The following is a 22,983-nucleotide window of genomic DNA, read 5'->3' as shown; positions in this document are numbered from 1 at the left end:
TTTGGGGTAAATACCCAGTAGTGCAATGGCAGGGTCATAGGGAAGCTCTATTTTTAATTTCTTGAGGAATCTCCACAGTGTTCTCCAAAGTGGCTGCACCAACTTGCATTCCCACCAACAGTGTAAGAGGGTTCCCGTTTCTCCACATCCTTTCCGTGCTCTTCTTAGTGTCCGTTCCTCTTTAAGGAGTTTCGTGAATTTCCTATGTGTCGTCTTCACCTCAAAAACTTTGTTAGAGTATTAATTATCATCCCATTAAAAAAAAAAAAAAGTCTCCCCAGACTCGTATCTTGGTTTGGGTTCTTCTCTTTGACTCTGTATTAGTCTCGGGTTTTCTGTCCCTACCCCGGTGGAAACTACATACTGCGATGTTTCCACAGCCCGTTCTTCCTCTTCTTCTATAATTATATAAGCATTACCAAAAACCATAATTTTATACTTTCTTTACACTTCCTTTATTGCATCCCTCTGCAAAGTTTAAGTATTTTTCAATACTACTGATCTTTAGGATTTTTTAATGGTATGTTATTTTAATCATTTATGTATTTTCCTTAAGATTCTTCATTGATTCTTTAGTTTTTTTTTTGTTTTTTGTTTTGTTTTTGTTTTTGGTTTTTTTTTTTTTTTTTTTTTACTATTTCAGTAAAATACCTTTAAAATAAGAAGACTTTAGGGGTTTCAAAGTTAAACTGTCCTAAAATCTCAATACACACATTATAAAATTCTTTTTAAGTTTCTTTTTTTTAATTTTGTGCAAAGTTGGGAAAAAGTTTCACGGCTTTTAAAACATCTATGGAGGAGCGCCTGGGTGGCTCAGTTGGTTAAAGCCTCTGCCTTCCCCTCGGGTCATGGGATGGAGCCCTGCATCCCACTCTCTGCCCGGCAGGGAGCCTGCTCCCACGCCCCCCCGCCTGCCTCTCTGCCTACTTGTGATCTCTCTCTGTCAAATAAATAAAATCTTTAAAAAAAATAAAACATCTATTGAACCTTAGTTTTCTATGTATTCTGACTTAACTTGTTCCATTACCCCAGCTGTCATTTTACAACTGATCATTCAATCCCCAAACTGTAACTGCTACTGCCTCTGGTTCACCTATGCTATCCTTCCACTTCTGATTCACCCTTCTTCCTCCCTCCCAACCACCCTTCTTTCCTTCCTTCCTTCCTTCTTCATAGAAAATATTCCCCAAACTCTGTAATACAGGTGGTTTCTGATTTTACAGCTTAATCATCATCTTGCTCATGGTAAACATCATTGTAGTTTATACAAACCCAAAAGTCGAGTTTTATTTTTGTTGTAAATTATTTTTATTTTACCTCCATTTTTTTTCTTTATAATGAAATATTTAAGCAATATTAGAGAAGGTTAAGGGGAAGGGAGGGAATCCTAACATTAAGGCACTATGATCTGCTATAATTTATTAGTTGACTCTATCATTCTATAATCCTGTATACTTATTTTGCTATGTTGACTATTCTATTTTTTTGAAAAGGGAACACATGCCAGTTGTAATGCTAAAGAAAAATATTCAATGACTCTTATTAAAAATGGGAAGTTAGACTTTATTCAGGATCATTGCAATAGGTATGAGGACAACTGTGATTGGATTTTACAGTAGAAGAAATAAGTTAGGCTCAACTCTTGGATATAGTATGGGGATTTATAGCCAAAAACTAGGGTGGGGGGGTCGATGAAATTTCAGAGTTCTCACTGAATCAACCTAACAGGATTCTTTCTGAAAAAAGGCCAAGCTCAAAGGACACAAGCTGGGGGATGGTAGAAGATAAGGAAGCTAATTAAGAATGTTCAAGGATGTTCAAATATTTATGTTAGGAGTTCCTGGTTAATGTGACCTTGTGGAATTCTTGCTAAAAAGTAGATTTTACAAGGAAGTGCACACATAGGACCAGGAGAAATTTCAGGAGCCTGAATAAAGTTTGGTCAAGCAAAGAATCCTTGTCAGCAACAGAAAAGAAACAAAATGGAAAAATAATTGTAATTTTTTACAGTTAAGAACTTTCCACCTGTACCCCTGATTCCAGAAATTAATCACTGCAGTGCATTACTACCGTTAATACCACCATTAGTATTTTTTCAAACTTTGGTGTCCTTTTTGAAGTTATATTTATAAGATACATAAAATACATTTCTGTATTTCACAAAATTTGTTTCTTTACATGTGTTTAATATATTGTACACAACATATAAGAATAATATTAATTCAACCACATATTTATTCAAAGGCTTTTTTTGCCATTTTTTTGAAATTAAAGTTAAGAAAATATACATGGAGTTCTTCTATGAGTTTAGCCATTATACATATGAGAAAACAAAGGTAAAACACATTCACAATTTTAAAACAGCAATTATTTTTGGAGTGAGAACACAAAAGTATCATTTTGTCTGCTGAGATCATATTATTCACCCTTGTGCTGCAATGAACAGTGTTACATATTTCTGTTGACTTATAGTATAAAATGTAAATTCTACCCCAAAATTATAAAATTTTATAAATAAAATTTTAATGTAACAGGCATGCCCATTTATTTGTCTGTAGCTGCTTTCATGCTGCAATCAGAAATTTCAGTAGTTTTGAAAGAAACAATATGGTTCATAAAGCCAAAAATGTTTACTATCTAGTCTTTACACCACCCAGAGTTCAGTTTAGAGCCTGGGTAGTTTCAGTCTTTGGTATGTTAATTGGAATGAAATCAACACTAAGAGAGTTAGAGGGGGTGGTGAGCCTGTAAACTCTTGTACTACTTCAAGGAATCCCTTTCTCAAGCTCCTCTCTCTCTCTCTCTCCCCCCCCAGCCCCCAAACCTCCCAGTACTTTCTGTTTCCCCTTTCCAGTCCTTAAGTCGTGATTTAGACCATGTTCCGGGCTGAAAGGGTCAGAACACAGAGAAAGAAAACATAAAAATAATATGTGTTGGCCCTACTGTCTCAGACTGCAACTTCTCTAAAGAGAGAGCAAAGTTTCCTTACTCTTACTTTTGTTCTGGTGAGCTCCCTTAGCTGCTACTGTTACCATGACAACAGAGTGGCCTCAGGGCTTGGGAGAGATTGGAGAAAAGGAGGGGGAGGAAAGGCAAATTCTGCACTTTCTGAGCATTAGGAGTTCCCTTTACTTTTCTGGAATTAGTTTTAGATAAGGGCTTCCCCTATATCATTCTATCTGCACTGCACTGTTCACTTGCAGAATTCTAGATGTGTTAGGTACAGGCTAGGAGATACATGCATATCTCAGGCCAGGAGATACATGATAAGGGAAAACAGAAAAAAAGAAAGAAAAGAAAAGAAAGAAGGGAGGGAGGGAGGGAGGAAGGAAAGGAAAGAAAGGGAGAGAAGGAAAGGAAGGGAGAGAAAGAAAGGAAGGGAGAGAGAGAAAGAAAGACAGACAAGAATGAAAAGACAGAAAGGAAGAAATAAAGGAAAAGAAAAGAAAGAGGGAGGGAGAGGAAAAAAAAGAGAAGAAAGAAAACACACCACCAAATCCATGGTACTTCACAATCCATTGCTCTTCTTTGATTACCCATCACTGTTTATTTTCAGTCTTTAAATAGTTGTTCCATACATTTTATTCAACGTTCATAGCTACATTCAGGGGAAGAAACAGGGTGGAGTATGCTTACCTCATCTTACCTGGAAAAAGAACCTTGAAAGCAGCATTTTCCACCATTTTAATTTTGGCCAAAAAAAATTATTTATGTTCAAAGATTGATATTTATACTCATAAAATATGTGAAACCCAAGATCTTCATTCTAGTTTCTATGTGTTTCAATTCTGTTTTAATTTTGCATTCTTATTAAAATTTCAAATATTTGTCTACTATAATGATATCAAGTATCACTTATTTGTTACAGGAATAAGAATGTCACTTTTATGGGATGCATGGGTGGCTCAGTGGATTAAGCCTCTGCCTTTGGCTCAGGTCCTGATCTCAGTGTCCTGGGATCGAGCCCTGCATCAGGCTCTCTGCTCAGCAGGGAGCCTGCTTCCCCCCCACCCCCCTGCCTGCCTCTCTGCCTACTTGTGATCTATCAAATAAATAAATAAAATCTTTTTAAAAAAAGAACTTCACTTTTATATTTTTATTTTCTAAATATGAAGCTTTCTTTTTAAAGATTTATTTATTTATTTTAGAGAGAGAGAGCATGTTCAGGAGTTTAGGGGCAGAGGGCGAGGGAGAGAGAATCTAAAGCAAACTCTATGTTCATAGAGCCCAAGGTAGGGCTCAGTCTCACAACCCTGAGAACCTGACATGAGCCAAAACCGAGTCTGACACTCGGCCAACTGTGCCTCACAGCTGCACCAAGAATGCCACTTTTAATATGAAATGCAGATTTTAAAATGTTGTGTATGTTAGTTAATATTTCTAAAATTTTCCAAATTAATACACCTAGTGGGTACCAAAAATGGGCAGGAAACTTTGCTCCGAGTCTCATGTTATATTTTAAATTTAGATGAATTTTACATGACACAATATTATTTATTCTAATTTTAAAATGTGTTGTTTGATCTACAAAACTTTTGAGATAAATGTAATGGATATATTTTTGTCAGCTAGAAAATGGACACTTAGCACTTTTTTTTTTTTAAAGATTTTATTTATTTGAGAGAGAGAATGAGCACGGAGAAAGGAGCAGAGTCACTGCTGAGCAGGAAGCTTGATGCAGGGCTTGATCCCAGGACCTAGAAATCATGACCTGAACTGAAGGCAGACAGTTAAACAGCTGAGCCACCAAGCTGCCCCAGAACCTTTGCACTTTAAAGTCAGCTTTCATGAAGCTAAATTTAAATTTCAGAACTTGAGACACCTGGCAGGCTCTGTCATTAGAACATGTGACTCTTGATCTTAGGGTGGTGAGTTCAAGTCCCACGTTAGGGATAGAGTTTGCATAAATGAACGAATGAATGAGTGAAATTCTGGACTTCCTGAACATATATTTGTGCAGAATATGCTATGTCTGCACTATTTAGTTAATTGTCAAACATCTTCTCATTGTATCCCTTTATATGCACTCCTTGTTCTTTATTCCTCCTCTTTCCTCACAAATTGACAGTAACAACTATGTGTTCTAGTCTTCCATGTGCCCTTAGAGTGGTCCCTACTCCAGGCTCTCCACACTTTAAGACTAATAGTCTCCTCCCGAAGGTATTCCTAAGGCCTCTTTATTGATGCCTTGTAAATTTGGCTATTATTGTGATAATGATTACTGTACTGTCTTCAAAAACTTAATTTTTCTTGGGGCACCTGGGTGGCTCAGCAGGTTAAAGCCTCTGCCTTCGGCTCAGGTCATGATCCCAGGGTCCTGGGATCAAGCCCCACATTGGGCTCTCTGCTCAGCAGGGAGCCTGCTTCCCTTCCTCTCTCTTTGCCTGTCTCTCTGCCTACTTGTGATTTCTGTCTGTCAAATAAATAAATAAAATCTTAAAAAAAACTTAATTTTTCTTATTTTTCATCAGTTCTCTAAAACTTACAGAATGACATATGCTTTCTTTCATTTTTGAAAGTTAGTTGGCATTCCTTGAAGTTCTGCAAAGTTGTAGAAAGTATATAGAAAATAAAAGGAGCAAGCAGAATATAATCAGAAAAATATAGAATAACAGTAATCATATTTAGACAGCTTTTCTAATTTACTTTTCTAATACTTACAATTATAAAAACTCATGCATATATATACACATATACTTTTGCCTCGTTTATTTTTATTTCATTTTATAAGTGTAGAAGTCTCAGGTGTAGACATTGGAAATCTGCATATATCCTAGATATATGTCTGATCTCACCTTTCAGTGGTGAACACTATCAAAATCTTGGTGTATTTATTTCCAAAAGATATACTCTACTTATACTCATGTGGATTCTTTGAAGGTGGATTTATGGGTGTGCATTTACATGTGTGTGTTTGCATTTATGTGAATGCACCTATGATCATAATAATGGTAGGAACAATGATTATAGATAAAACTCTTGATGGTATAGTATGTGTCAGAACTCTACATTTAGGGCTTTTCTTTGATCACATACACACACAATTTCATAATGGACATTGTTTTAACCATTAAACAGGTAAAGACATTAAGTATACAGTTAAAAACCCATCTTTTTAAATGTAAAATATCCTGAAGGATAACTTTCATATCTTTTCAGTTTTTTCAGACTCATTAGTATGATGAGTTTATTGTGAGCATTTGTTAGAGTTCACAAAGCTGTCTTTCTGTCTCACTCTTTCTTCCTCATGGAATGGTCCAGAAGTAGAGTATGTAAATCTGATCAAATTATATATAATCAGATTATATATATATATGCATATATATCAGTAGATAAATATGTAAATATATATAAACATCTGTGTAGCAATATATGGTTTATAACAATATATATACATGTTTGTTACTAAGTTACTTAGTATATATAATTACTAAGTGTGATATAGAGATCAGGGCTTAGATATGGGGTCTATATATATATGTATATATGAATTAATATTCTAGCTGCCTCTCTGTATTTTTCATATATTTTCTCTCCAGTTGTTGGGGTCCTGGTAATTGAATTTGAATTTTTGTGTAATGAATGATAAAATGCTAAATACAAAAGTTTGTTTTTTTCCAAAACACCTTTCCTACTTTTGCTTTTGCCACAAAAGAATTTTTCAGCCACACTAAATTGAGATTTTAGCTAAATATTACTTTTTTAAGTAAGCTCTATACCCAGCGTGGTGTTTGAACTCAAGTTTCCAAGACCAAGTGTTGCATGCTCTACAGACTGAGCCAGCCAAGCACACTAGCTAAATATTATTTGGAAGGTAAAAGTATTACGTTGAATTTGAGTAAAAGGGAGAGAAATTATCACCTAATGTTTGTATGTTTGTCTACTTGTAATATTTTAGCAAACATGTATTTTTAATAATTTAAATTTTTCCAGTTTTATTATAAATAATTGGCATATAACATTATGTAAGTTTAAGGGATACAACGTGCTGATTTGACACACTTACATATTTCAAAATGATTATTATCAAAACATTAGCTAATACCTCAGTAATATCATTTTTTGTGGTGAGAACAAAAGATTTACTCACTTAGCAACTTACAATTATATAATACAGCTTATTAGCTTTATTTCAATGTTGTACATTAGTTTCCCAGAACATATTCATTGTATAACTAGATGTTTTATAGTTTGACAACAGCAACCAATTTTCCCAAGTTGTAACCCCTATTAAGAGCCACTCTCCTCTCTGTTTCTATTAATTCAGCCTTTTAGAATACATATAAAGGGATATCCTACAGTATTTGTCTTTCTCTGCCTGACTGATTTCACTGAGCATAATGCCCTCAAGTTTTATACAAGTTGTTGCAAATGGCAGAATTTCCTTCTTCTTGTGGCTGAATGATATTCTATTGTACAGGTGTATGCCATGTCTTCTTTATCCATTCATATATTGACATATAGACACTATAAAATTGTAATAAAATAAATAATAATATTATATAAATAAAAAATTAAAAATAAAATAAAATTGTAATAAAAGTTTTCATAGTATTTCATTGTATTGATGGGCCACAATGATTTTCCAATTTCCAATGATTACCAATTTTCCTTGATATTTCAATATTTGGCAGAGTTTTATGTTGTTATTGTTGTTTGATACAAGAAACAATGTTGAAACAAACATCCTTAAACATAAAAGTTAACATGTATACTAAAATGTATATTTTTGTAGCAGAGATTCTTAGAACCAGAAAGTATTCCTTTAAAATATTGCTAGATATTGCCAAATTGCTTTTAAAATCTTCTTATGTCAGGGCACCTGGGTGGTACAGTCAGTTGAGCGTCCAGTGGTTGTGATCTCAGGGTTGTGAGACTGAGTTCCATGGGGGGTTCCACACTCAGGATGGAGTCTTCTTTAGACTCTCTCTCTTTCTCCCTTAGCCTTCTGCACTGTGCTCTCTCTCAATCGAAAATAAATAAATCTTTTAAAAAATAAAGCGTGTCTGGGAGGTTCAGATGGTTAAGCATCTGCCTTTGGCTCATGTCATGATCCCAGAGCTCTGGGATTTAGTCCCATGTCGGGCTCCCTGCTCTGTGGGGAGTCTGCTTCTCCCTCTGCCTCTGCCTTTCTCCATGTGTCTCTCATGAATAAGCAGATGAAATCTTTTAAAAAATAAAGTAAAATTTTTCATGGCATGATTTTTACTCATTTTCCTATATGGACTCAGAAACATTTTGATATTTATAAAATATCAGCCCTTTTATAACTTTTTAATAACTTAACCATTTGAAATAAATTAACCCATTTTGACCATTTCATTACTCTCTTGTTTTTCTTACCTAACTAAACCTATCCTACCTGCGAAATTATCTCCCACCTAACCCACAAGAGGTCAAGTAACCAGAGGACGGAACAAAGGAACAGAGGCTGAGGAGAGAAGACAATTTTGGGAAAGGACTCATATTGGGCACCTGGGTGGCTCATTTGGTTAAGTGACTGCCTTTGGCTCAGGTCCTGATCCTGGAGTCCCAGCATTGAGTCCTGCATTGGGCTCCCTGCTCATCAGGGAATCTGCTTCTCCCTCTGACCTCTCCCTCTTCTCATGCTCTCCCTCTCTCTCTCAAACAAATAAATAAAGTCTTTAAAAAGTGGGGGGCTCTGATATTGCTTCTCATGAATAGTCATTTTTAGAAAATCCCCCAGGTGTTATAAAGCCATGTTTTAAGTATCAAGATATAAAACACTACATTGAAACAGTTACATACAGAAGTAATGATTTTATTTTTTTATGTGCATGGCAAAATCCTAGGGCAAGCAAAGCCAGCCTCTTTCTCCAGTATACTTTCAGGAAGGACATAAGGATTCTGCTCAAATGTTCAAACAGGTGGCAGTCATAGGAGACACTTACCCAGGTAAGAATTATCCCTGCACTACTTTCACTGTGGCTTCTGTTGAGGATTTCTTCAGGAGACACATGGGTGATGTTTAGTCAAAAACATGGAACACGTTACTTGTGCTGTGACACAGTTTATGAGAACAGCTTTGAACAGGGCTGAATGCCTGTAATGAATTCATAAATATCAATGATTTTAGTTATTTCTCACATGTATTGATTGTTCGCATCCTCAAACAGTCTCAATGATACGTTTATTTTCCATATGTTAGAGAAGAACAAACTGAGACTAAATAGAGCCACATCTTGTGGAACCTCGGTGGCTTAAATGGTTAAGCATCTGCCTTCACCTCAAATCATGATCTCCAAGTCCTGGGACCGAGCCCATGTCAGGCTCCCAGCTTGACAGGGAGTCTGCTTCTCCTTCTCACTCTGCCTCTCCTCCTGCTTTGCTTTTGCTTTCTCTGTCTCTTTCAAATAAATAAATAAAATATAAGTCAATCAATCAATCCACATCTCTTACTTGGAATCCTACCCTAAATAGCTGAAATGGCATATAAATGACACAATAAAAATATTAAATTTATTTTTTTTAATTTCTTAAAGATTTTATTTATTTGAGAGCAAGAGAAAGTGAGAGAGATAACAAGTCAGGGGAAGGGCAGAGAAGCAGGCTTCCCACTGAGTGGGGAGCCTGATGTGTAACTGGATCCCAGGACTCTGGGATCACAACTTGTCCTGAAGGCAGATGCTTAACCCACTGAGCCACCCACACGCACTTAAATTAATTTTTAAACATTAAGTATCATTGTCATCACAAACCACTTGGCATGGTTACTGGCTCTTTTAAAGTTCTTTCTCTTTCTTGTCTTTTCCTTTATTCCCTGTATGTTCTTCCCATCCTACAACAATGCATTACATGGGCATAACTGAGGTCTTATGTTGACTCTAACTTTGGCTCTGGCCCTGAGTGTCAGTTCCCATATTATAACAGATCATGTCTGGGCTAGCATTAAACCATAGGCAAAAATGTCCTTTGGTAGACTCTAAAATAGAGGAGAAAGTCCCATACGGTAATGACTGGGAGGCTAGAGTCTTCTAAAAAATATGATATCTGGGCTTTTCAAGGATGAAGATTCAACATATTGGTATCTGAAACAGTGTTGCCACACATGACCTTGAATTGAAAATATCTATGCCTATTAAACATCCATGCTCCATTCCACTGGGAGAAGGAATGTGCTAGGTAAGTGAAATAGATCACAGAACTCTTAGTTTATCCTTATGTAAACTGAAAGAGGATTAACACGATGAATTATGAAAATTCCTGTATGTCAGCTTAGCATCCTGTTTGGTGCCAGGAACTGTGAAGGATGTGCATACAGCTTGGTGCCTGATCCCACTGTAGTGCTAAAGAGGCAAAAGGGCACTCTTGCAAGCTTACCTCCAAAGAGGCTTTATAAGGTAGTTCGAAATGGAACTTAATTTTTTGAGATATTACATTGTATATGCTGATTTGATACAATTATTGCAATACTATTATTACCATAAATAACATCATTCAACATTTCTACCACTTCACTTCACTTCACGTAATTATCACTCATTTTCTGTAATGAGAAAATTTAAGATCTAGTTTCTTAGCAACTTCTAAATGTATAATACAGTATTGTTAGCTGTAATTACTCTGTTGTATATTGTATCCTCAGAACTCACTCGTCTTCTTAAAGCAAGTTTGTATCCTTTGACCAGTATCCCTTTCCCCCCAACCCCCAGCCTCTACTTATCACCATTTTACTCATTGTTTCTATGTATTTTTTAAAGTTTCCATATACAAGAGATATCATGTAGTATTTGCCACTCTCCATCTGACTTACGTCTGAATAAATACTTTTACTGGGGGACCATAAAAAAACAAGCAAGGAGGATTTCCACAACTATACACAAGTAACTGGAAAACCAGTAGAAGCTGAACATGTATTAGAATAGAGTGCAGTACTGGTAATTCTTCTTTGATCACTGCTTTATCACCACTTCTACAGTGGAGTCTGGAACACTTCTGGGATCAAATATATTATAAAAAAATAAAAACAAATATATTATATATGTGTGTGCATATGTATACATAGATATAAATAAAATGATTATCTTATGGAACAAATTTTTGTTAAAAATGTGAACAGAACGTGCTTGCTCAAACTCAATAATCCGCTGATTCAAGCTTTATGATCATCTTTATCATCACATTTGCAATGCACAGACTATTGATATTTGAATCATTACAATAATTATCTATTTTACTTCTTCATAAAAAGCTAAAAGAACAATTACAGGATTAGAATTATTTTCCTATATTTACATAATTTATTTATGTAAATTATGGAAAGTAGCATTATTATCACTAGGAATGATAATGTGTTCCCACTTTACTTGATCTAGTCAAAAGGCTATTTACATGTTAAACAATTTTCCCTGGTAATTCAATTTAATGTTTTCAGTACTTAAAATTTTTAGTAACTGTTACCCTTTGCATCTGTTCTTTTACTTCCTAAAGCACTTCAGTGGCCATGTTATGTTCTTTTCCATTGGGTTGAGTACTCAGGAGGACAGTTGCCCAAACCATGCTAATAGATTCCAAAATTTCAAGTGGAAACTCCCTTAGAATTTTTCATCTTTTAAAAATTTATTTCCCAACAATGTTCTGGTTCTTTGCTTTGCAAACTTAGATTAAAGATTTCTGTACACCAGGTTTTGGGCTTTTATTAATAATGTTTAGGTGAAGGAATAATTCAAATAAAATCCACAAAAGAAGACAGATGAAAAACCTAGCAGTTGTAATACAAATAGGAATGTGTTCAATATTGCATAGTTTCATTTTGATTGCAAATGGGTGGGACTTAGCATACAACATCAGATCAAAGAATGATTAATTTAAGATGTACCTTAATGAAAGAAAGTTATCATAATGGTCATAATCCTTAGTTTGTACTTATTAAAAAAATCCCTTCTCTCTCTCTCTCTCTCTCTCTCTCTCTATATATATATATATATATATATATATAACTAATTAACTAGATTCTCAAAAGTATCTGCCCAATCTGCATCCAATTCTTCAGGCTCAAGTTTAGACTCAGAGTCACTGATGCTCTTAATGTTTAATGTAATGTCTCCTGATGTTGTTAATAGAGATTGTGATGTAGCATTTCTTAATAGAAAACACTCCTTCTTTGTCCCTGAGACTTTCCTCCAAGGCACTGGCTTCCATTCTACAGAATTTTATGTTAGTGATCTAACTAGAAAATACCAACATATGGATTTTCAGACCAAATTTATGTGTGTACATGCAAGGACACTGTGCTTTCTGAGATACTGTTAACTATAAGAAATTTTCTCTCCCCCTTGTCCCTCTCTCTCTCTCTAGGATGGAAAATGTGAGAATATGTGTGTGTTAAAATTGATGAAGCAGAAAATTGATGTTTGAAGTGATTTATAAAAGGAGTTCTAATTGCTGAGCTGATTCTTGGTGAATGAATAGTTAGATTCAGCAAGGTGAGATTCCTTACTCAGAAAGAATGGGTGCTAATGAGGTGAGAAGAAGAATCCATATTGTGGTGATTTATTAATGCAGTGATGGGTTGTGAAGAATCAGTCTCAGCCGAAAGGCAAGATTTTATCGTGTGGTGCTACCTGATGGAGTGTCTTCAGATTCCAACTCTGTTTATAGTTGAAAAAATTCTATAGTCTAGAAACACTAGAGGTGTGTCATGTGAGAGACTGAAATAGCCATATTTGATTTTAAACTTCAATAAGAGGAAAATTTTCTTTGTCACTGTGTATCCAATCCAATACGTGTCAGGGGTCTTATGGGGGATTAACATAAATAAAGTTTCCATATTTTCTGATACTGTAGTCCAGGTGGGAATTCCCAAAATTTAACAAGAAACTAAACCGTAGGTGGAAAGCTGTACTTAGAAACTCAGAAGAAGGAATCAGACTTGCAATGGGATGCACAAGGAAGACTTCTTGAAAGAAGTGCCGAAGTATGAGAAAGTATAAGGCACAATGAATGATGCAAAATGGGGAGGACAGAGAGGAGAAGAAGTGTATCCTCCCTCACCACAGGCAAGGGCATGTGAAGAAGTCAGTGGGTTCAAAGGACCTTTAGGAAAAGTAATTTGTGAGGGTATCAGGAGCATGAAAGGCAGAGCATGATGAGATTAGGGAGGTGAGAGAGTAAAATCAGAAGTAATGCAGGGGGCAGCCCACAAAGGAACGCAGTGGTGTTGGAGAATTTCCAACGTCTGTATCTTGTTCCTTGAAATGTAATTCCCTGCCTGGTCTGCCTGTCAGGAAGACAATCAAAACAAGTGAGGATGGTTCCTGTCCACTGGACGGGTGCCTGGACATTACCAGGAGTGCTTTTGAGTAGCCAGGATGGAGGCGGTAGAGAGGGTTTCCAGGCTAGTGGACTGGGAGGGACCCTGAATGCTTCTGTGTGCTTCCTTTTCTCCTTGCTTCACAGACCTCCCTCTGAGTGCAGGCTCAGGTCTCCTAGTTGTTTTGCGCCGTGTGCTTTGGGTGGATACGTCTACAGGAACATTCGGAGGCGCTAGCTTACAGCGCCCTCTAACGTCCATAGATGGGAGGCTAAGAGCCGACTTAGGAACAAAGCTGTGTAAAAGACTCGGGTCGCGGAGCCAAAGAGAACCCACTGGAGCACACAGTTGACGCAGGTAGGGGGCGCCTAGGTGCCGCGGTCCACTGTGGATGCTCCTCTTAGAGGCCTTTTCTCCTTGGAGTGTCTGTCCTGCTTTGCCTCTCTGTCTTCTTAAAAGCTCTTTGATTTCTGGACACAAACCTCCTGATTTTCTCCATTGTCTCACAGCAGAGAGCTTTCCTGCTGCATTGTTTTCATCAGCTGCTTGCGGGGATGAAGTAGCAGTAGTTAGCCAAACCTAATATAGGTCTTTTAGCAATACTCTATATATCGAGGATAATTAGTACCTACCTGAACATAACAAACTGGGCCTAGAGACTTGAATAAAACCTGCCCTAGGTTCTAAAAGCTCAAGCTGCATCCTTAGGATGACCCTAGAAACCCCACTCCTTCCCCACACCTCACCCCACCCCCACCCCGGGATTAAATTGCATGACTGAGAAAATTCAAGCAAAAGAATTTGCCATTTGTGGCAGCCAACTCCTGATAAGTGTCCCAGTTCCCCAGTCTCTGTCAGAAGGTAGGAGCCTAACTTTGATAAGTGTAGATAACAAACCTAAATGGATTCTACTTCTGGTAATTTTTCACTTCCCTGACTCTGCTGAGGTCCCCCTCACCCCCTCCATACTGCTTCATTCTCCTTTAAAAAGGACCAATCACCTCTGAGCAAATAGAATTTGAGTTCAAATTATATATTTGTGATTAAATTATGTCCTTATACTTTAACTAGTGTGTGGCTCTATTATCTTTGATAGTTATGTGCTCCACAGCTTGGATCTGTATTGGAAGCACCATTGGACTCTCCTCAGACATCACAACCAGACTTCTCAGCTGCATAGACACCTCTGTATCATTTTCAAACTTCTTGCTGTTATGGTGGTGAGTTCAAGTCCTGATCTAATGCTCTGGACAAATGTCTGTTGAAGCATGATGAGAACACATTTTGTTTCTTACAATTTTGAGTACATACGAAACTAAGTGACTCTCAGACTTCTTTTTTTTATTATTAACATATAATGGATAATTTGTTTCAGAGATACAGGTTTGTATTTCATCAGTCTTACTCAATACATAGTGCTTACAGTAACACTTACCCACCCCAATGTCCATCATCCAGTTACCCCATCCCTCCCACCCCCTTTCCTCCAGCAACCTTCAGTTTGTTTCCTGGGATTGAGAGTCTTATGGTTTGTCTGCCTCTCTGGTTTCATCTTGTTTCCTTTTTTCCCTCTTCCCCTATGAGCCTCTGCCTTGTTTCTCAAATTCCACATGTCAGTGAGATCATATGATAATTGTCTTTCTCTAATTGACTTATTTCACTTAGCATAATAACCTCTAGTTCCATCCACATCATGCAAATAGCAAGATTTCATTTTTTGTTGGCTACATAACATTCCATCGTGTGTGTGTGTGTGTGTGTGTGTGTTTATTACATCTTCTTTATCCATTTATCTTTCAGTAGACATCTGGGCTCTTTCCATAGTTTGCTATTGTGGACATTGCTGTTATAACACTGGGGTACAGGTGCCCTTTCAGATCACTAAATTTGTATCTTTAGGGTAAATACCCAGAAGCGCAATTGCTGGGTCGTAGGGTACTTTTATTTTCAACTTTTTGTGGAACCTCAATACTGTTTTCCAGAGTGGCTGCACCAGCTTGCATTCCCACCAACAGTGTAGGAGGGTTCCCCTCTCTCTGCATCCTCACCAACATCTGTCATTTCCTGACTTGTTAATTTTACCCATTCTGACTGGTGTGAGGTGGTATCTCATTGTGTTTTGTTTTTTTAAAGTTTGGGGAAGTGTTGAATTTTATTTTATTTATTTGTTTTATTTTTTTCAGTGTTCCAAGATTCATTGTTTAATGCACCATACCCAGTGCTCCATGCAATACATGCCCTCCTTAATACCCACCACCAGTATCACCTAACCCCCCACCCTCTCCCCTCCAAAACCCTCAGTTTGTTTCTCAGAGTCCACAGTCTCTCATGCTTCATCTCCCCCCTCTGACTTATCCCAATTCAGTTTTTCTTTCCTTCTTCTAATGTCCTCCATGGTATTCCTTATGCTCCACAAGTAAGTGAAACCATATGATAATTTAGTCTCTCTGTTTGACTTATTTCACTCAGCATAATTTCCTCCAATCCTGCCTATGTTGCTACAAAAAAAAGCTGGGTATTTATTCTTTCTGATGGAGGCATAATATTCCATTGTATATAGAGACCAAAGCTTCTTCATCCTTTTGTCTGTTGAAGGGGATCTTGGCTCTTTCCACGGACTGGCTTGTGTGGCCATTGCTGCTAGGAACATTGGAGTTCATATGGCCCTTCTTTTCACTACATCTGTATCTTTGGGGTAAATATCCAGTAGTGCAGTTATAGGGTCATAGGGTAGCTCTATTTTTGTGTTCTTAAGGAATCTCCACACTGTTTTCCAAAGTGGCTGCACCAACTTGCATTCCCTCCAACAGTGTAAGAAGGTTGCCCTTTCTCCACATCCTCTCCAACACTTGTTTACTGTCTTCTTAATTTGGGCCATTCTAACTGATGTAAGGTGATATCTCAATGTGGTTTTGATTTGAATTTCCCTGATGGCTAATGATGATGAACATTTTTTCATGTGTCTGTTAGCCATTTTTATGTCTTCCTTGCAGAAATGTCTGTTCATGTCTTCTATGATATGATACTTTATGTGCAAACCCCAATAGATTCCACCACAAAACTGATAGAACTCATACAGGAATTCAGTAAAGTGGCAGGATATAAAATCAATGCACAGAAATTAGTTGCATTTCTATACACCAACAATGAGACAGAAGAAAGACAAATTAAGGAGTCTATCCCATTTACAACGGCACCAAAAACTATAAGATACTCAGGAATAAATCTAACCAAAGAGGCAAAGAATCTGTACTCAGAAAGCTATAGAATACTCATCAAAGAAATTGAGGAAGACACAAAGAAATGGAAAAACATTCTATGCTCATGGATTGGATGAACAAATATTGTAAAAATGTCTATGCTACCTAGAGCAATCTACACATTCAATGCAATCCCTATCCAAATACCATCAACTTTTTCACAGAAATGAAACAAATAATACTAAAATTTGTGTAAAACCAAATAAGGCCCCAAATAGCCAGAGGAATGTTGAAAAAGAAAACCAAAGCTGGTGGCATCACAATTCCGGACCTCAAACTCTATTACAAAGCTGTAATCATTAAGATAGTATGGTACTGGCACAAAAACAGACACATAGATCAATGGAACAGGATAGAGAACTCAGAAATGGAGTTTCTTGCTAGACTATCTATGCTAGACTCCCAGACTTCTAATGAAAGGTATCTGCTAGGATGGAAGTCCTTGCTGTCCCCCTTCTTGTTTTGAGTGGGGCTCCTACCCTGAATTCTGAGCTAGAATAAAATTTGTCTTCCTGGTCTTTTTGTTGTTGTTTTTAATTGATATATAACATTATATTAGTTTTAGGTGTATAACAGAATGATTTTATATAGGTATATAAATATAGATATAGATCTATCTATATGTAAAGTTATATGCACATATATGTGTGTATATATATACATATACATATATATACATATACACATATACGTATATATATGGCTATGTGTGTATATATATATGTATTTATATATAGTGAAATGATTACTGTAATACATTTATTTAACATCCATCTTACAAAGGATTTTCTTGTGATAGGAACTTTTTAATTTTTTTTATTTTTATAAATATATTTTATATATATAAACATATATTTATATTTTTATTTTTTATTAACATATAATGTATTATTAGCCCCAGGGGTACGGTCTGTGAATTGCCAGGTTTACAGACCTCACAGCACTCACCATAGCACATAACACTCCCCGATGTCCATAACCCCACCACCCTCTCCCTACCCCCATCCCCCCAGCCCCCCTCAGTTTGTTTTGTGACATTAAGAGTCTCTTATGGTTTGTCTCCCTCCCAATCCCATCTTGTTTCATTTATTCTTTTCCTACCCCTCAAACCCCACACATTGCAAATCCACTTCCTCATATCAGGGAGATCATGTGATAGTTGTCTTTCTCTGATTGACTTATTTTGCTAAGCATAATACCCTCTAGTTCCATCCAGGTCGTTGCAAATGACAAGATTTCATTTCTTTTGATGGCTGCATAGAATTCCATTGTATATATATATACCACCTTTTCTTTATCCATTCATCTGTTGGTGGACATCTAGGTTCTATCCATAGTTTGGCTATAGTGGACATTGCTGCTATAAACATTCAGGTGCACATGCCCCTTCGGATCACTAAATGTGCAAAAGATACATGTGTATCTTTAAGATAAATACCCAGTAGTGCAATTGCTGGGTCATAAAGTAGCTCTATTTTCAACTTTTTGAGAACCTCCATGCTGTTTTCCAGAGTGGTTGCACCAGCTTGCATTCCCACCAGCAGTGTAGGAGGGTTCCCCTTTCTCCACATCCTCGCCAGCATCTGTCATTTCTTGACTTGTTAATTTTAGCCATTCTGACTGGTGTGAGGTGGTATCTCATTGTGGTTTTGGTTTGTATTTCCCTGATGCCGAATGATGTGGAGCACTTTTTCATGTGTCTGTTGGCCATCTGGATGTCTTCTTTGCAGAAATGTCTGCTCATGTCCTCTGCCCATTTCTTGATTGGATTATTTGTTCTTTGGGTGTTGAGTTTGCTAAGCTATTTATAGATTTTGGACACTAGCCCTTTATCTGATATGTCATTTGCAAATATCTTCTCCCATTCAGTCAGTTGTCTTTTGATCTTGTTAACTGATTCCTTTGCTTTGCAAAAGCTTTTGATCTTGATGAATTCCCAATAGTTCATTTTTGCCCTTGCTTCCCTCCTTTGGCAATGTTCCTAGGAAGCAGTTGCTGTGGCTGAGGTCTAAGAGGTTGCTGCCTGTGTTCTCCTCAAGGCTTTTGATGGATTCCTTTCTCACATTGAAGTCCTTCATCCATTTTGAGTCTATTTTCATGTGTGATGTAAGGAAATGATCCAATTTCATTTTTCTGCATGTGGCTGTCCAATTTTCCCAACACCATTTGTTGAAGAGGCTGTCTTTTTTCCATTGGACATTCTTTCCTGCTTTGTGGAAGATTAGTTGACCATAGAGTTAAGAGTCTATTTCTGGGCTCTGTATTCTGTGTGTGTCTGTTTTTGTGCCAGTACCATACTGTCTTGATGATGACAGCTTTGTAATAGAGCTTGAAGTCTGGAATTGTGATGCCACCAACTTTGACTTTCTTTTTCAATATTCCTTTGGGTATTTGAGGACTTTTATGGTTCCACATAAATTTTAGGATTATTTGTTCAATTTCTTTGAAAAAAAAATGGATGGGATTTTGATAGGGATTACATTAAATGTGTAGATTGCTTTAGGTAGCTTAGACATTTTTACAATATTTTTCTTCCAATCCATGAGCATGGAACATTTTTCCATTTCTTTGCATCTTCCTCAACTTCTTTCATGAGTACTTTATAGTTTTCTGAGTATAGATTCTTTGCCTCTTTGGTTAGGTTTATTCCTAGGTATCTTATGGTTTTGGGTGCAATTGTAAATGGGATTGACTCCTTAATTTCTCTGTCTTCTGTCTTGTTGTTGGTGTAAAGAAATGCAACTGATTTCTGTGCATTGATATTATATCCTGACACTTTTCTGAATTCCTGTACAAATTCTAGCAGATTTGGAGTGGAGTCTTTTGGGTTTTCCACGTATAGTGTCATATCATCTGCAAAGAGTGATAGTTTGACTTCTTTGCCAATTTGGATGCCTTTAATTTCTTTTTGTTGTCTGATTGCTGAGGCTAGGACTTCTAGTACTATGTTGAATAGTACTATTCAACTATTCAACATAGTTGAATATGTCCATATTCAACAAGGATGTCCATTATCACCTTATAATAATGGACATCCTTGTCATGTTCCTGACCTTAGCAGAAAAGCTCTCAATTTTTCTCCATTGAGAATGATATTTGCAGTGGGGTTTTCATAGGTGGCTTTGATAGTAATGAGGTATGTGCCCTCTATCCCTACACTTTGAAGAGTTTTGATCAGGAAGGGATGCTGTTCCTTGTCAAATGCTTTTTCAGCATCTATTGAGAGTATCATATGGTTCTTGTTCTTTCTTTTGTTAATGCATTATACATGATAGGAACTTTTAAGATTAAGCATTTTAATAACTTTCAGATATACAATACAAGACTGTCAACTGTGGTCACCATAAGGTATATTATACCCTCATGATTTATCTATCTTATAAATGAAAGTTTCTACCTTTTTGTTAGTTTCAGACATTTCCCTTTTCCCAATGCCCCACTTCTGGCAACCAATTTATTATGAGTTTATTTGTTTGTTTGTTCATTTTAGATTTCACGTGTAAATGAGATCATAAAGTATTTTTCTTTCTCTGTTTGACTTTTTTCACTTAACATACTGCCCTCAATCCCCATCCATGTTAACATAAATAGCAAGGTCTCCTTTTGGTGTAAATACTATTTCATTTTGTGTATGACTGTGTGTGTGTCTATGTTTATGTCATTGGACAGATAGATGATTTGCATGTCTTGGCTATTGTGCATAATCCTGCAGTAAATATGAGTGTACAAATATATTTTCAAGATAGTGACTGCATTTTCCTCATGTAAATACCCAGTAGAGAAATGCTGGATTCTATGGCAGTTCTATTTTTAATTTTTTGACAGACTTCTATACCGTTTCCCATAGTGGTTGCACCAAATTACATTTCCACCAATGGGTGCACATGGGTTTCTTCTCTTCCACTTCCATGGCAATACTGGTTAGTTCTTGTTGTTTTGATAATTGTCATTTGCTATTTAATGGTGGTTTTCTTTGAGGTCTCTTTGTTCTCTAAACTTAATCCTGCTTCTCCAATGGAAACTTCTCAATTGATGGAACAACCCCCTGTCTTTTTTTTAATGTTTAATTAGCCAACATATAGTACAACATTGGTTTTTGATGTAGTGTTCAATGATTCATTAGTTGTGCAAAATACCCTGTGCCCATCACCACAGTCACCCTTTTTAAGACCCATTACTGTGTTACCCCTCTTACCCACTTTCCTCCCCTCTGAAACCCCCAGATTGTTTCTGGGGGTCCATAGTCTCTCATAGTTCATCTCCCTCTCTGAATTGCCTCCCGCCTTTGGATTTCCCTCCCTTCTTCTATGATCCTCTATACTATTTCTTTTATTCCACATGTGAGTGAAACCATATGATAATTGTCTTTCTCTGCTTGACTTACTTCACTTAGCATAATCCCCTCCAGTTCTATCCATGTCAATGCACACTGTGGATATTAATCATTTCTGATGGTTGAGTAATAGTCCATTGTATATATATGAACCACGTATTCTTTATCCATTTCTCTCTTGAAAGACATCTTGGCTCCTTCCACAATCTGGCTATTGTGGACAATGCTGTTAAGAACATTGGGGTGCATGTGCCCCTTCTTTTCACTACATCTGTATCTTTGGGGTAAATACCCAGTAGTGCTGGGTTGTAGGATAGGTTTATCTTTGTCATCTTGAGGAAACTCCATCCCGTTTTCTTTATTTTCTTTCCTTCTTATAATAAAGACTCTGCTTTATTTTTTTAAGAAAGATTTTTATGATTCACTGCAATAGCTTGCTTTTTGGGATACAAGGTTAAAAGTGAACAGTAAACCTTTTAAGGTTTTTTTTTTTTTAATTTTATTTTCCCAGTGTTCCAAGATTCATTGTTTATGCACCACACCCAGTGCTCTATGCAATACGTGCCCTCCTTATTTTCTACTACCAGGCTCACCTATCCCCTCACCCCTCTCCCCTATAAAACCCTCAGTTTATTTTTCAGAGTCCACAGTTTCTCATGCTTCCATCCTGTTTTCCAGAGGGCCTGTTCCAGCTTGCATTCCCACCCCTGTCTTAAACTCCAAGTGACAATATATTACTACATCACTAACTCTCTCTACCTCTTCTTTTTGATATCATTAACTGACTAAAAATAATTTGGAACTTTGAGGGCTTCTTTGGGAAATTAAAGATCTCCCACACTGGCTCCTCTAAGGACTCTCTCTTTCCAGTACCTCAACTCCTCCTTTTACCACCTTTGCTCATTTTTTTTCAGATTCTTTGCATCCTTTCATATGTCTTCCTTCAAGCCTTGCTTTCTACAACCCTCTTTTCATTCTTGCCAGCAATTTCTTCTCTGACTTCAGCTCCTCAAGTCCCTATAGTCACCAAAATTTTAGACCCTTGGCCCTATCAGAGGCTCTCAAAAACTCAGACTCCAAAAAGCAACTACCTGAGGTTGAAAAAATAAATAAGTAAAAATAAAAAATTAATTGGAAACAGAATGGATACTTTATGCAGTTAGAGAGGCTTTAGACATGGCCAGAGAGCTGTTCTGTGTCACCTCAATCTCTCCTAAGATATATTCCATAGCCCTGTAAGATTACCTGTCAGAGCAAGGGAAATCTTTTAAAAGTCTTCTCCATAATTATTGATAAAAAGCTTTAACCTGGTGGTGGGTATTAAGGAAGGCACATATTGCATGGGACACTGGGTGTGGTGAATAAACAATGAATCTTGGAGCATAAAAAAATAAAATAAATTAAAAAAAAAAGCTTTAACCTCACATTGAACAGACAACCTTTAACATTCCCCATTTGGCATAAATACATTTGCAATAAAAATATAAAATGGGACAAAAAGAGAGAACCAACTCTTTTAAAAGCTAGTGAGTTATGTATTATGTTTACACCTGGCTCATGGCTAAGATTTTTAAAATGAAAACCATAAAACCTCTCCTTGCATTTGTGAGTGTGTGTGTGTGTGTGTGTGTGTGTAATTTTTGATCTTTTGATGATACTATCTAATTTATATATAACATTCCTTAAGGGAGTTCTATCATAATTGGCTCAGACAGATAGACACATATATAAACTAAATATTTCTATATCCCAAAATATAGAAACCATTTCCTTAGCGATTCGGGGTCTCTTCTGGTTCCATACAAATTTTTGGACTATTTGCTCCAGGTCTTTGAAAAATACCAGTGGAAATTTGACTGGAATGGCATTAAAAGTATAGATTGCTCTAGGCAGTATAGACATTTTAACAATGGTTTTTTTTTACAATTTTTTTTAATATTTTATTTATTTATTTGACAGAGAGAGATCACAAGTAGATGGAGAGGCAGGCAGAGAGAGAGAGAGAGAGAGAGAGAGAAGCAGGCTCCCTGCTGAGCAGAGAGCCCAATGTGGGACTCGATCCCAGGACCCTGAAATCATGACCTGAGCCGAAGGCAGCAGCTTAACCCACTGAGCCA

This window comes from Lontra canadensis, unplaced genomic scaffold, assembly GCF_010015895.1.
Source record: "Lontra canadensis isolate GAN:19392208 unplaced genomic scaffold, GSC_riverotter_1.0 scaffold89, whole genome shotgun sequence".
NCBI classification, from domain to species: domain Eukaryota; kingdom Metazoa; phylum Chordata; class Mammalia; order Carnivora; family Mustelidae; genus Lontra; species Lontra canadensis.
The sequence above is the reverse complement of the archived record's forward strand: the minus strand, read 5'-3'. Positions refer to the sequence as shown.